General features: G+C 43.3%; 1 pseudogene; it reads right to left on the bottom strand.

Annotated features, from left to right (window-relative positions):
* Positions 1-4,427: 4,427 nt before the first annotated feature.
* On the bottom strand, positions 4,428-10,213 carry LOC123149937 (putative disease resistance RPP13-like protein 1; annotated as a pseudogene).
* Positions 10,214-13,028: the final 2,815 nt, after the last annotated feature.

Genomic DNA, 13,028 nt, shown 5'->3' with positions numbered 1-13,028 from the left:
ATCCAGAAGGTTTAGCACATGCAAATGAACCTCTCAACAGATGCATGACAGAATATTTTGCAAAACCGAAGTTACCGTTTGTATTGCAGAATTGTATTTTCATTAGTATCTTATGTGAAAGCCAAGCTTACTAACAATATTTAAGTTATGAAATAGGCTTATTTTGCGTTAAATAAGGATAAAAACCATTGGATTACATCTGTTTTGCACACTAGAAAGAAAGAGTTCCAAATTCTTGATTCTTTGAGGGGGGAAGTAAATATCTCTAAAGCTACCAGGATATTCGTTGAAAATTTTGTAAGTTGCGTATTCATGTGTGTATAATTAACCATATAATTTGTTTACCGTATGTAGTCAACGTGTTCATATTTTTTTGTCAGAGAGAGCAACTTGCAGGAGATATTGAAGATGCAAATGACAGTTCTATTATGTCGTTCCGGGATGTCTCCGCATGGCCTATAGTCCCCTACGACATGCCTCAACAAGAAGATAGGTGAGTTACATGTACCATGTGCTTTTGAAATATATTAATTGGTCAAATGCTATCTTACTTAACGTGCTTTCAAAATTGCACTTATGTTTTTTTAACATAGGAACTCATGTGGACTGTTCGTTCTTCGTTGTTTTCAATACTGGGACGGAGAAAAATTTATTACTCCTATTTCTCAGGTGGGTACATTTTAAGTAAGATAAATTAGTACATTATATCATATATAAGTGATGAAAATAATATTATTTTTATTACTTTTCAGGAATCTATTGATAGTTTGAGAGAAAGAATGATAGCTGGAATTATTATGTTCCCCGAAAATAAGCTTACAGAAGTGAAGAACAAAGTAATTCGACTTGCGAAGAAGAAACAAAAATAAAAGTATCATACGACAATTCGACGTGATTGTCGAAATATTATTTGTTCATGACTGAGAATTATGTGTGGATGCTTTATTTCTTTATGTGAGTTTCAAATATTTTTAGCATGTCAAGTTTATATTAGCTGGCAAATTTATTAAAAATATATTTTATCATTTCTTATTTTACTATTTTATTTATAATTTATGTTCAATGAGTGTTCTCGCGAATATACGATTTGTGGTTTTAAAATACTCCGACGATATATGACGACGATATCTCAGAGGCGAGTGCCGCCCGCACCGCACGTTTGGCGCTACATGGCGCACGTGGGCCGCGTCATCTGCGAGCGGGCGCGCGGCGCGCGTCGCTCCGGGGTTGGCCGTTGCTGGCACCGAGGATGATTCTATCTCGTCCCGCGTGTGCCCCTCTGCGCCCGAGGGCGGAGTCAGCCTCGGGATCGCCCCCGCGGCGCCTACCGGCGGCTGTGCAGCGCCTCGGGATCGCCGTCCGTGGGGCGCCTGTTAACGTAAATTTTTTTTAGGTTAAAGCAACCGGCGACTGTGCAGCGCCTCTGATCGCCAAACATGCATGATTTATATACAAAATTATATATTGATACGAATATATATATAATACATATCATGTTAAATTTATATAACGCATATCATATTATAACGTAAAATTTGTATGTCGCATATCATATTAAGAACAACGAGTATAGTGCCAACAAATATGACATAAGTAAACAGTGATTACAAGTCTTCCGTATCAATGTAACGAAACAAATATATAAATACTATTCTTTAAGACAATCAAATAAATCATCAACTGTAATCAAAAGTTGTTCTTTTTATTCAAACATTTCTTTGCTATGATCATCATGGCATGTTCTTGCATAGAAAGATTGTAATATACGTCAAAAATTTGTAAAGTATTAACTAAACAAGAAAATAAAGTTAATGAAATGGTGTGCTCATACTTTGGATTCTGAGGACAATTGTTTTTGAAATGACCATTTCCTCTGCATAAACCGCATAGACGTATAGGTTTCTCATCAAAACTTTTGGGTCTACCGTTTGTAGTCACGCCAGGTTCCTTACCACGGCCTTTGTTATTCTACCCTTTCGGTGCTCCTTTTGTATTGATTTTTTCTGGATCACCAACAAAAACATGATTTTGATTCGGCACAAAAGCATCATCATGTGCAACTGTATGCTGTCTCACGTAATCTTCCTCCTGAACATCCTTATTTGTTATCACATCCTCCAGAGCAGCCTTCAGTTTATCAAATAGAAATGGTTTATGACATGCCGCATGATTTGCTTCCGCAGACAAAATAGTCAACTCACTGTACTTAGTTCTCTCCTCAGTACCTGCCCATCCCCATGCGATGAGATCGCTAGTGCGTTTCACGGGCAGTCCACCTCTAGCATTCTTGCTGAATCTTCGCAGCACTAAGCACCTAGGTAAGTCCTGCACGTTCAACCTGGCTAAAACATAAAGAACATGCTTGCATGGAAGACCTTTACGTTTCATACTATCACAACTGCACTTCACTGTTTCTTCTGAATTACTAGGTGTATAGTCCACTTTGAATCTCAGTTGCCTGTTATTTTTCCATGCCACTATGAATCTCCTACTGACGGCTCCACTCAGTCTATCTATGATCTCAAGATCCGCTGCCTTCTTCATTTCTTTCTGCAAGAGGTAAAAGATCACCGCGGTGAAGTCACGGGCAGCGACTTTTTCAATGCATTTGAAATCGTCGAGTACTGCTACAGGGAGTGTCTGTGTGGACAGGCAGTCGTCGTGTGACTCGTTCTCACGGAGCCGAACAATGCAGTTCTCATAATGCACAACCATATCAACAATTGTCATGCCAGAGTCAAGATGCATATGAAGGCAAGAGTTCAGACTCTCGCTCCTCTGGTTACTCCGCATACCAAGGAAGAACCCACCGGTCAGATATGACACAGCCCATAGCCTTTTCTTCCGGTACATCCTACGCAACCATGTTTCAGTTTTCTCCGACTCCCATTTAGCTCTAAAAGCTGCCCATCTCGCCTCAAACTCATCATGTGTAGTGGCATAATAAATAAGAGCCCTGAACTCCTTAAGGGATGTAACACCCTCGATGCGACTATAGCTCCCACGTGTCGAGGCACGACTTAGAGACATAATCGCATTGAAGGCATATGTCGCAAGTGAGGTAATCTTCACACACACCCATGTAATACAATAGGGGAAAGATACATAGTTGGCTTACAGTCGCCACTTCACACAATTACATGAATAAAGCATTACATCATCCAAATACACTCAAGGTCCGACTACGGAACCAAAATAAAAGAAGAACCCCAAATGCGACAAAGGTCCCCGATCGACCCCAACTGGGCTCCACTACTGACCAACTAGAACGAAACAACATCAAGGACAAGATCTTCATCGAGCTCCTCCTGAGCTTGGTTGCGTCATTTGCACGAACTCATCGGCACCTGCAAGCTAGTTTTGGAAGTATCTGTGAGCCACAGGGACTCAGCAATCTCGCACCCTCGCGATCAAGACTATTTAAGCTTATGGGTAAGGTAAAGGTATGAGGTGAAGCTGCAGCACGCGACTAGCATATATGGTGGCTAACATACGCAAAAGAGAGCGAGAAGAGAAGGCAAAGCACGGTCGATAAAAGTATGATCAAGAAGTGATCCTATAACAACCTACGTCAAGCATAACTCAAACAACCATGTTCACTTCCCGGACTCCGCCGGAAAGAGACCATCACGGTTACACACGCTGTTGATTCATTTTAATTAAGGTCAAGTTTAGGTTTTCTACAACCGGACGTTAACAAATTCCCATCTGCCCATAACCGTGGGCACGGCTTTCGAAAGTTCAAATCCCTACAGGGGTGTCCCAACTTAGCCCATGACAAGCTCTCACGGTCAACGAAGGAATAGACCTCCACCCGAGACGTTTCGATCAGACTCGGTATCCCGGTACAACAAGACATTTTGACAGGGTAAAACTAAACCAGCAACACCGCCTGAATGTGCCGACAAATCCCGATAGGAGCTGCACATATCTCTTTCTCAGGGCACACTCAGATGAGCCAGACGTCGGGTAAGCCAGCCCAGAGTTGCCCCTGGTAGCCTCGGACATCGCTCAGTTGGACAAACACTTAGAGAAGCACTGGCCCGGGGGGTTAAAATAAGATGACCCTTGAGCCGGCTGATGAAGCTACGTACCTAGGGTAAGGGCACGGACCTGTCCAAAGAGCCCTACCCAAGGACGTCCCTAGAAGAGGTCACCTTTCAATCGACTTGAAGGTATCCCACTCGACGGATTCAAGACACTCGACCAAGAAGCTATCACTCGACCAAGAAGCTATCACTCGACTGCCAGAAGACCTAAAGTCACTCCGCAGGCAAACAGTCGGCTATTTAGTAGTCTTTATGGTCATTATAGCACTTTATTAGAGGCGTTACCGGTAACGCCCAACCTTAAATGTACCTTAAACCCTGTATTACTGAGGGCAGGAGGGGGGCGGCGAACTCTATATAAGCCACCCCCTCCTCAGTATGAAGGGTTCGCATCCCTGTTATCTACACACACATAATCCAATCGACTGCCTCCGGGCACCGAGACGTAGGGCTGTTACTTCCTCCGAGAAGGGCCTGAACTCATAAACCTTGTGTGCTTACAACTTCCCAATAGCTAAGATCTAGCCTCTCCATACACACACCCCTACATTACTGTCAGACTTAGAACCACGACAGTTGGCGCCCACCGTGGGGCTTCTTCTCATTCTAAATATGGGATCCTCACCAAGCTGCAGACATAAATGAAGGTGCTTCTTCTCATTCTATACAAAGACTCGAATCCTTGTGGGCCCATCATACAAGATGATAAGGGCTCTGCATGGCAAGAAAAATACAGAACTGGTTACAAGATACTCTAGACAAACACCTAGAAGAACAAGTAAGAAGACAAACACCTAGCAACATGCACTAGGAAGGTACAAAATATCCGTTCATCATGCAGTATATATGGACGAAAAGCAGGATATACTGGTGGAATCAGAGTGCTCAAACAAATTAAAACACAGCTTCTATGTTTGATTTTTTGTACCTTCAAATATGGTAGAGCTATTAATATTGGAATCCAGCTTGCAGTTGTCTCCTCTCGTGTACAAAACGTACCATTTTCTTTGGTTAGCTCCATCACGTGCATATGCCTTGACATGATCCACTTGGCTGAACTTGTCCCACTCAGTGCCAGATTGTCCCGAGGCTACCGCAGAGAGCAACCATATCCTGCCGGATAACTGCAGATGACTTGGCTTTATGTCTCGCATGTATTCTGGGAGTTTTTCCATGTTGTAATCCTCCAGGAGCAGCCTCTCGAGTGAAGCGATACACTCCAGCACCTTCAACTTCGGGCAGCTAATGATGTTAAGCTTCTGCAGATTTGGGAGATTGGTGATCCTCTCCAGGTCAGGGCAGCCAATCACTACAAGCTCAACAACAGAAGAAAAGCTCTCAATGTAGCTGAGCTGCTTGACATATAGTAGACGTAATATTTTCAAAGAGCTTGCATTGGAGGCAAGGCCTGGAGGAATATGCCTTAGTCTGCAATTAAAGAGCACAAGCTCCTCCAAACGGGGCATGGCTTTTACTTGCTCCTCCCATTCCCACTCCTCCCATTCCACCATGCCGTTCAACTTCAATACATTTAACCTTGGAAATGAAGCTGCTGCTGCCTGCACGAATCCAGTCCCAACATGTTTGATGCATGGAGCACGAGAGACCTGTAGAAATTGCAGATTGGGGAGCTGGCACAACCCATTGGGAAGTTGTGTGCAACAAGCCAGATCATGAAAAAATATAGTCTTCAAGTGTTTGAGGGACACCATTGATGTGGACATCATCCAGCTCGGGAGTTGCCGGCCAAAATACCCATTGACTGCAAGAAATTCTACACCATGTGGAGGACAGAGCTTATCGAGAACCTTCTCAATTCGTTGCTGCTCTTCCTCAGAGACACCTTCCTTCTCTTTGACCAACCCATCATCTCCAAGTTTGCTGGTGCAGTCCAGTAATAGCTTGATAAGATGCATCTTCTCACTGAGCCTAGCATTAGCAGCAAATGAGGCAGCAGATACATTCTCTAATTCAGTTAATTCAAGAACTCTGAGTTGGGAAAGAGGCCCCAACTCATCCAAACTGCACCAATCACCATCCATGTGGGCTCGAAATGTATGTAGTCTCCTCATATTTGTCAGACCACTGAACCCTCTAGGTACCATACTTGCTCCCGGAAGTGAAAGTAACCTCAGCTGGCCAAGCTTCACAATGCTATCAGGAAGATTCACCAATTTTATACATCCAACAAGGACAAGGAATTGCAACAGTTTCATCTTGCCAATGTTCTCTGGAAGTACAGATATATCAGCATTTACTAGTGCAAGATACCTCAGGTGCTTGAGTTGATACAATGATTCAACCAATACAGCCATATATGCAGATTCTATATGCAGAGTCCGCAAACTAGAAAAGGTAACCAATGAATCACCAGGCATCATCTTAATCTGGACAGTTGAGATCAATGTTCTCAATGATTGCTGCGCGTGTAGAGATTTCCAATCAAGTTCACCTGATTGTGATCGGTTAGTTTCTATGGACAACCGAAGAAACTTTTGTGAACCAAGTTTACCAAGAATATCATTATCTCCGTCTTGAGCTATGAGTGCTTCATCTTTAGTCATATACTGAGCAAATGAGCGAACAACATCATGCATGTTGCAAACACATAATTCAGCATACAATTTATCTGGCTCTATCATGTTCCTAGATACCAACTCCTTGTAGTAATTTATTCCCAATTCTTCTAAATCATTGGAGTTTCCATGAATTAATCCTTCGCTTTCCACATTGCCACGACTTGATCCATATCAAAAATTCTACTTTTAGGAAGAAAAGAATAGTATAAAAAGCACTGCTTCAGTTAAAAAGGCATATATTCATAGCTTAAGAATACTGTTTGGTTGAGATCAGCGGGCATTTTAGTTGTTGACCATTTAGAATCATCGAAAACCTGCTGCCACTCACGACGTAGCCCCCCTCTTTCACGCAAGAGTCCTCCCATTACTTTAACAGCAATTGGTAAACAACCACATTTCTGTATAATTTTCAGTCCGATATCCTTTAGAGTATTGATGTGGTCTTCATCTATCTCACTTGAGCATACCTGTGAACGTACAGTAAGGGACCGATCCTCTAAGGCACTCAGTTTTACTTTCTTTGTAAACTAATATAAAATGTTTTAGATCACTCAAGTTTATCAGTGTATGATTGACTATGTAATAAGTACTCAAAGTACAGGAAGTACATGCCAAAAAGATTTCTGCATACCACAGATTAATCTATTTACTTATCATACCACAGATTTCTGCATACCGAAGATTTCTGCAGTGGCTTCCACATGTGACTTACACACTTTATGCCTAGAAAACAATTTTTCTTTCCTTTTCTTTTTACAAGATGGAACATACTGCAAGAAGAATATACTGTTGTATTGGCAGGGGTTCACCGAAATTGTTATTTTTCTGTCTTAAAATAACTGCAAGATGGAACATTCTCTAGTAAAATTACTGCCAACTTCTATTCTAGTTATTTTCGTGTTATATTCTTTTGTTGTATTGGCAGGGGTTCACCGAAATTGTTATTTTTCTGTCTTAAAATAACTTTTCATTTATACTGTTGAGTAGCTGAGCACTTAGATTTTCATCCCATATGTTGGAAAACTAGACTGGATATCACAAAAGGTTACTCACTACATGAATATACGACCCATGTCTCTTCACTGGTAGAAATGATACATATATAATTATCCAAATTTCTAATTATTTCTCAAGCTTGATTAAACAAAATATAGGTGTCTTTGAACGTGTCTCAATTAGTGTTGTACCATATCTCCAAGAAGTCACTAAATTACATGTAATTAATGGCTCATTAATTTGGGAGCATCCTAACATTTCTCTTAATTACATAGTACTGTTAATAAGTAGATGGAGATAGATTATTCATTTCACTGAAAGATTAGTATTTAACTAAGAACATACCTGCTTCTTGAGCAATGACCAGGCATCTTCAGCCGCTAATGTGTCGACATGGTGGTACGGCCAGATAGCTTTCACCCCTCGGGCAACACCTTCATCTCTGGTAGTGACGAGGACTCGGCTGCCTGAAGCTGCAGCATTGACTAAGGGTAATTTCAGCACGTCATCCCATGCTCTATGGTTCCACACATCATCCATTACCAGAAAGGTCTTGTGGTCAATCAATGTGTTCTTGAGGGTCTCATGAAGGCTGGTCTTTGCACTTTCAGGTGGTTGGGCATCTCCTCCGGCTTCGATGATGGCCCTTCTCAGCAGATCAACATCACTGAAGTTTTGGTTGATGCTCAACCATATCTTTTTGCTGAATTCACCTTGGATTGCCTCGCCATTGAAGACCTTCTAGGCGAGGGTGGTCTTGCCGATCCCACCAACACCTACGATAGCGACCACCATTATGCCATTGTTGACATCCTTTCCCGTCTGCATGATTTGGGCCGCCAGTGCTCTTGTGTCTTCTTCAATCTTGTCTCCAACGATAGCCGACCGGTCAAAGTCCCCTACCGTCTCTTGGCTAGGATTACCATGGCGAAAGCCATGGACATTGTTGTTATGATCCTTGTAGGATCCGAGATTGACGAAGTTGAAAGCAGCACTTCGCTCCTTGATGTAGTCAAGCCTCTTGTTGAGCTTTTTGATGCGGGTGCCGATCTCATGAGCATGGGAGGGATTCCGCATGCAGAAGAGCAAGGGGTTGAAACACCCTGCGTCTAGAGTAGTACATGATCCACGCTCCATGGCCTTGAGCTGACAGAGGTCGAGGATGTCGGTAGCTTCATACATGGCACGCTTGAGCTGTCCCACCCACTCTTGAACGGTCTCATCGGTGATGTTCCTCCTATCCGCATCAGCCAAGAAGTTTTTGAGGTCCCGGAGCTTGTCGGCCATCTTGTCGATCTCGCGGGAGACGCCCAGCATCGTCCTCACACCATCTGCTGCTAGCTGCGCGAGCATGTGTCCCACCTAGGATGCAAATGCATCCAGCACCATCGCCATTGCACTTGACGGCTGTTGCTGCAATAGTAAAAGTGAGGTGAAATTTAAGTGGTAGCAGGAGAGACAATGGAAACAAGCTGGAAGCTTAATTAATAGCAGTTTATTGCAAACTAATCTTGAACTGCCTCAGCAACCAAAGAAATATATAGCAGTTTAATCTACAGTTAAATTTTACAATTGGACAGCTTTAGCATTTAACGGTTTAACCTTATCTACTGAATACGGACCCTCGCGCTTTAATCTTAACGCTCCCCTGAATTGCCCGTCTACTCATCTGCATATAGCTTAAGAATTTCAAACGGGAAGCGCACCAATAACAATACAACAAGTAGAATAATCAGCTAGCAGTCAATAATCTGCTTTCCAATTACTGAAGGGGGGACAAGAAAAAGGTAAAAAAAACAAAACAAATAAGAAGCTTAATTAGCTACTACAAGACTAACCCTTGAGATGGCTGGATGCCCTGTTTCATTCAGATCTGGAGAGAGAGCAGCTGAACCTTGAACTGCCTCACCAACTGAAGAAATATACATTTACTATTGAACTGTTGGAAACTTACCCTGACGTGTTAATCTTATTATCTACTGAACACTGACCCTCACTCTTTAATCTTATTATCTGCACATGTAAACATATAGCTTAAGAATTGAGACAAACAAAAAGGCTTCTGATGGCATACAGCAATCAGATTTTCAGCAGTTAGCTGCATAGCTACAAGACTTCCTACAAGAATCAGCTAGCAGACTTTCCAATTACTCAAGGAGGAACAAGAAAGAAAGAAAGAAAAAACAAACCTTTTGAGATGGACGGAACGGATGCACTGTTCACTCAGATCTGAACCCCTGCTCAATCTTGCAGATGCAGATGCACCCAGCAGCTTTGCCGCGGACGGCGACGGAGGAGCAGCTCGGCTCCTCCTCCCGTAGTCCGGGGCGTCGCCTACGGGAGCAGCATTTGAGCTCCTCCTCGCCTCCGCGCACAACAGCTGATCTCAGCTCCTCCTCTGTCGCGCCGCCGCAGCCCGCAGGAAATGGCAGGTCCGCGTCACCACCGCGCGTGCAGCAGATCCGCGTGGAGCCGCAGGAGGCAGAGCAGGTGTGTCTTCTCCGGCGGCGGCAGCTGGGGATCGTTGGTGAGTGAGTGAGGTCTTTGGATATTTTCTCTCTCTCTCTCTCTCTCTCTCTCTCTCGGAGTCTGAGGTCGTCGCCTCGTCGGTCTTTGTTTTCGACGCTCATTGTAGTAAATGGCATTTTTAGTCTTTTTTTTTTCTTTTGAGAATCTGACATTTTTAGGACATCTACAGTCAGGCTTTGCAAATCCTGCCCATCAAACGCCCGCGTAAGTGACCGGGTGCATCTTCGGACAGTGACCGGTCACGCCTTAAATTAGTCACTCTGCATTCGAGTCTCTTATATTTCAACCCCTAAATCCATACAAAGCATGCAAAACATATACTACGTACTGCCCTATCTAATATTCACCGACAGAGATGTCGGCAACGTCGGTGCCAGGCGCCGGCTAGACAGGCGCCGTAGGAGGGTTTTATTAATCATCCTGGGCAGAAAAACTACACTTCAACCTCTTGCTAATTCCGTTTCAAAAGGTTATGTATCGTCAACAAGATTCCACTTCTTGTGCAACAAGAGTTGACGGGTGTGTGCGTCTGCGTGTGGGTTGGGCAGTAGAGCCGTCAGGTGGGTCGATGATGTGGGAGAAAAGAGGTCGGTGATCGCGGCTTGCCGGGGGTGGCGGCTTGGGCAGGGCGGGGCAGCAGCACCGACCACGGGTGATGATCAGCTCTATTGCTAGGAAAAGGAGGTCGACGCATGCTAATTTTTTCAACAGGTTGAAGAATAATTGACGAATGGGTGTGCGATGCAAGTCATGCAACACGTAAATGTGGCTTGTGGGAGATATCAATTTAGGCTGTAACGCTTTCATCCAAATCAAACCAGACTGAACCTAAACAGTTTGCATAATAAGAAAAATAAATAACAGCGATCCTTTTCATTCAGGGAAACTAACAGTGATCCTAATAATTGGGGTTGCATGCCCACACACGTCAGGTCACATGGCCTGAGCGAGCAATAAGGGAGTAGGCCCCGCTACCAATTATCAATGCGGGGTTGTACGAGTGAGCAGAGGGCGTTGGGTCCGACGTGCTGACGCACATGTCGGGCGCTGTTGCGCGGCAACTTGTTCTCCTTTTTTTAACAAGAAAAGGGTCCAAAAAGGACCTGGCACTGCATTAATAAACGTGAAGAGCAGTAGTACACATACAATCAGGACCCTCAAAGAAACTGAAAATAGCAAACAAGTCTGGAGTATCTGAGCTCGGGCTCATTTGAGCCCACTTGAACAGTAAATTCGGGAAAGAAAAATCTGAATTTTTTTGTGATAAACTTTGACAAATTTTCTAACTGCTTGCAAATTTACATCATGAGATCACATCCGAGGAAGGCGTGACAAAAAAAGCGATATTCTAAAAATGCTACTTTCGAAAGCATTTTGGAACACTGATTTTGTTTTTTTTTCACGGCTTACACGAATGTGATCTCATGATGAAAATTTGCAAACACTTAGAACATTTGCCAAAGTATACCACAAAAAATTCAGATTTTTTAAACATTTTTGAATTTTTATGAATTTACTGTTCATCCGGGCTCAAATGAGCTCGAGCTCAAAAGGATACTTTTCAGAAGCCACTAAATCTTATAAAAAAGACCGCTAACAGAGAACAAGTGATCGGGTCCTCACAGCTGCTCCTTGAAGGATTCAATAATCGACGACGCCGGGGACGGACCACTTGGTCTCGGTGGCGGACCCAGGAAAAAAAATGAAGGGTGTGCACACTTTAAAAAAATCTGCCTAATCTAAGTGTCATATCATATATGGCAAAAGAATAACACAAATAGCTCAATCAATTAAAAAAAGCTCAATCAAGTTTCGCAATATTATGTTTTAGAAAAATAATTTCAAATTTGCGAAATTACAATACAAATAGTCGTACATGAAAGATACACAAGAATAACTTCGGTTTGCCCTTCAGCTGCAGCCTTCTTTATTTTGACCTCATGTTCTCAACAAAATGGACATAATATTACTAATCCTCTTTGTCTGTGAACGGATGCAGGAGAAAATTTGTGGGTCAGCGTTGAGAATATGACGTGGTAGATCGAAGTTGTCTCAAAAAATAACGTGATAGATAGAAGAGTTCTTTTTTCTTTTTCTGTTTGCAATCTACGCGAGTTGCCGCTAGAGTTTCCGTCGAGTTGATCGATGGAATTGGTCTAGCTAGCTTCTACCGGGCTCATGTATATACTGGAGTCTTGGCTGGACACACACGTAGTGCTGCTAGTAGAAAATTCAGTCAAGCTACTTCTATGGTTTGCTAGGTTTGCATGCACGTGTACAGCTTCAGGTGACTGAGTTCTAGTGCTGTAAAAACAACAAAATCAGAAGAAAATGACATGTAGTGAAAGAAATCTGCAAAATGCTGGGTGTGCCACGGCACACCCGGCACACCCTCTAGGTCCGCCAATGCTTGGTCTCACGAGATCAACGTGATGGCCACCATGGACTCCAACATGGAACAGTGCTGCCTCCCATCTGGCACGTTCACCGAGAGGATAGAAAATGACCGTCATTCGGCTAACCGATTTGAGGGTTCCTTGGAGGAGACCGGCGGGCCAACAAGGGCATCGTAGCTCCTTCAAGACCACCATCGAGATGTGCTCAGAATCCCCATTAGCTTCATTCGGATAGGAGCCAAAAGCCCTTTCCCAGATCAGGGACACCAGCACCTTTGTCAAAAATTTGGATCCGGCAAGGCACAACTCCAGGAGACAAGACCGAGTCAGGGCCTCTCATCCTGCCTCTCCCCTGATGGCTTGCAAATGCACAGGGTTTAATTCTAGTTTTTTTCGAAATAAGAGTATCGATCCCACAAGAAGCACGAAAAATGGATTTTGTCTCTTGTAGCTGCAAGTAATTGTAGACTCAAAGCAAA

The sequence above is a fragment of the Triticum aestivum genome, chromosome 7A (assembly GCF_018294505.1).
Source record: "Triticum aestivum cultivar Chinese Spring chromosome 7A, IWGSC CS RefSeq v2.1, whole genome shotgun sequence".
In the NCBI taxonomy this organism is placed as follows: domain Eukaryota; kingdom Viridiplantae; phylum Streptophyta; class Magnoliopsida; order Poales; family Poaceae; genus Triticum; species Triticum aestivum.
Note: the sequence above shows the minus strand (reverse complement) of the source record. Positions and strands in the feature narration are given on the sequence as shown.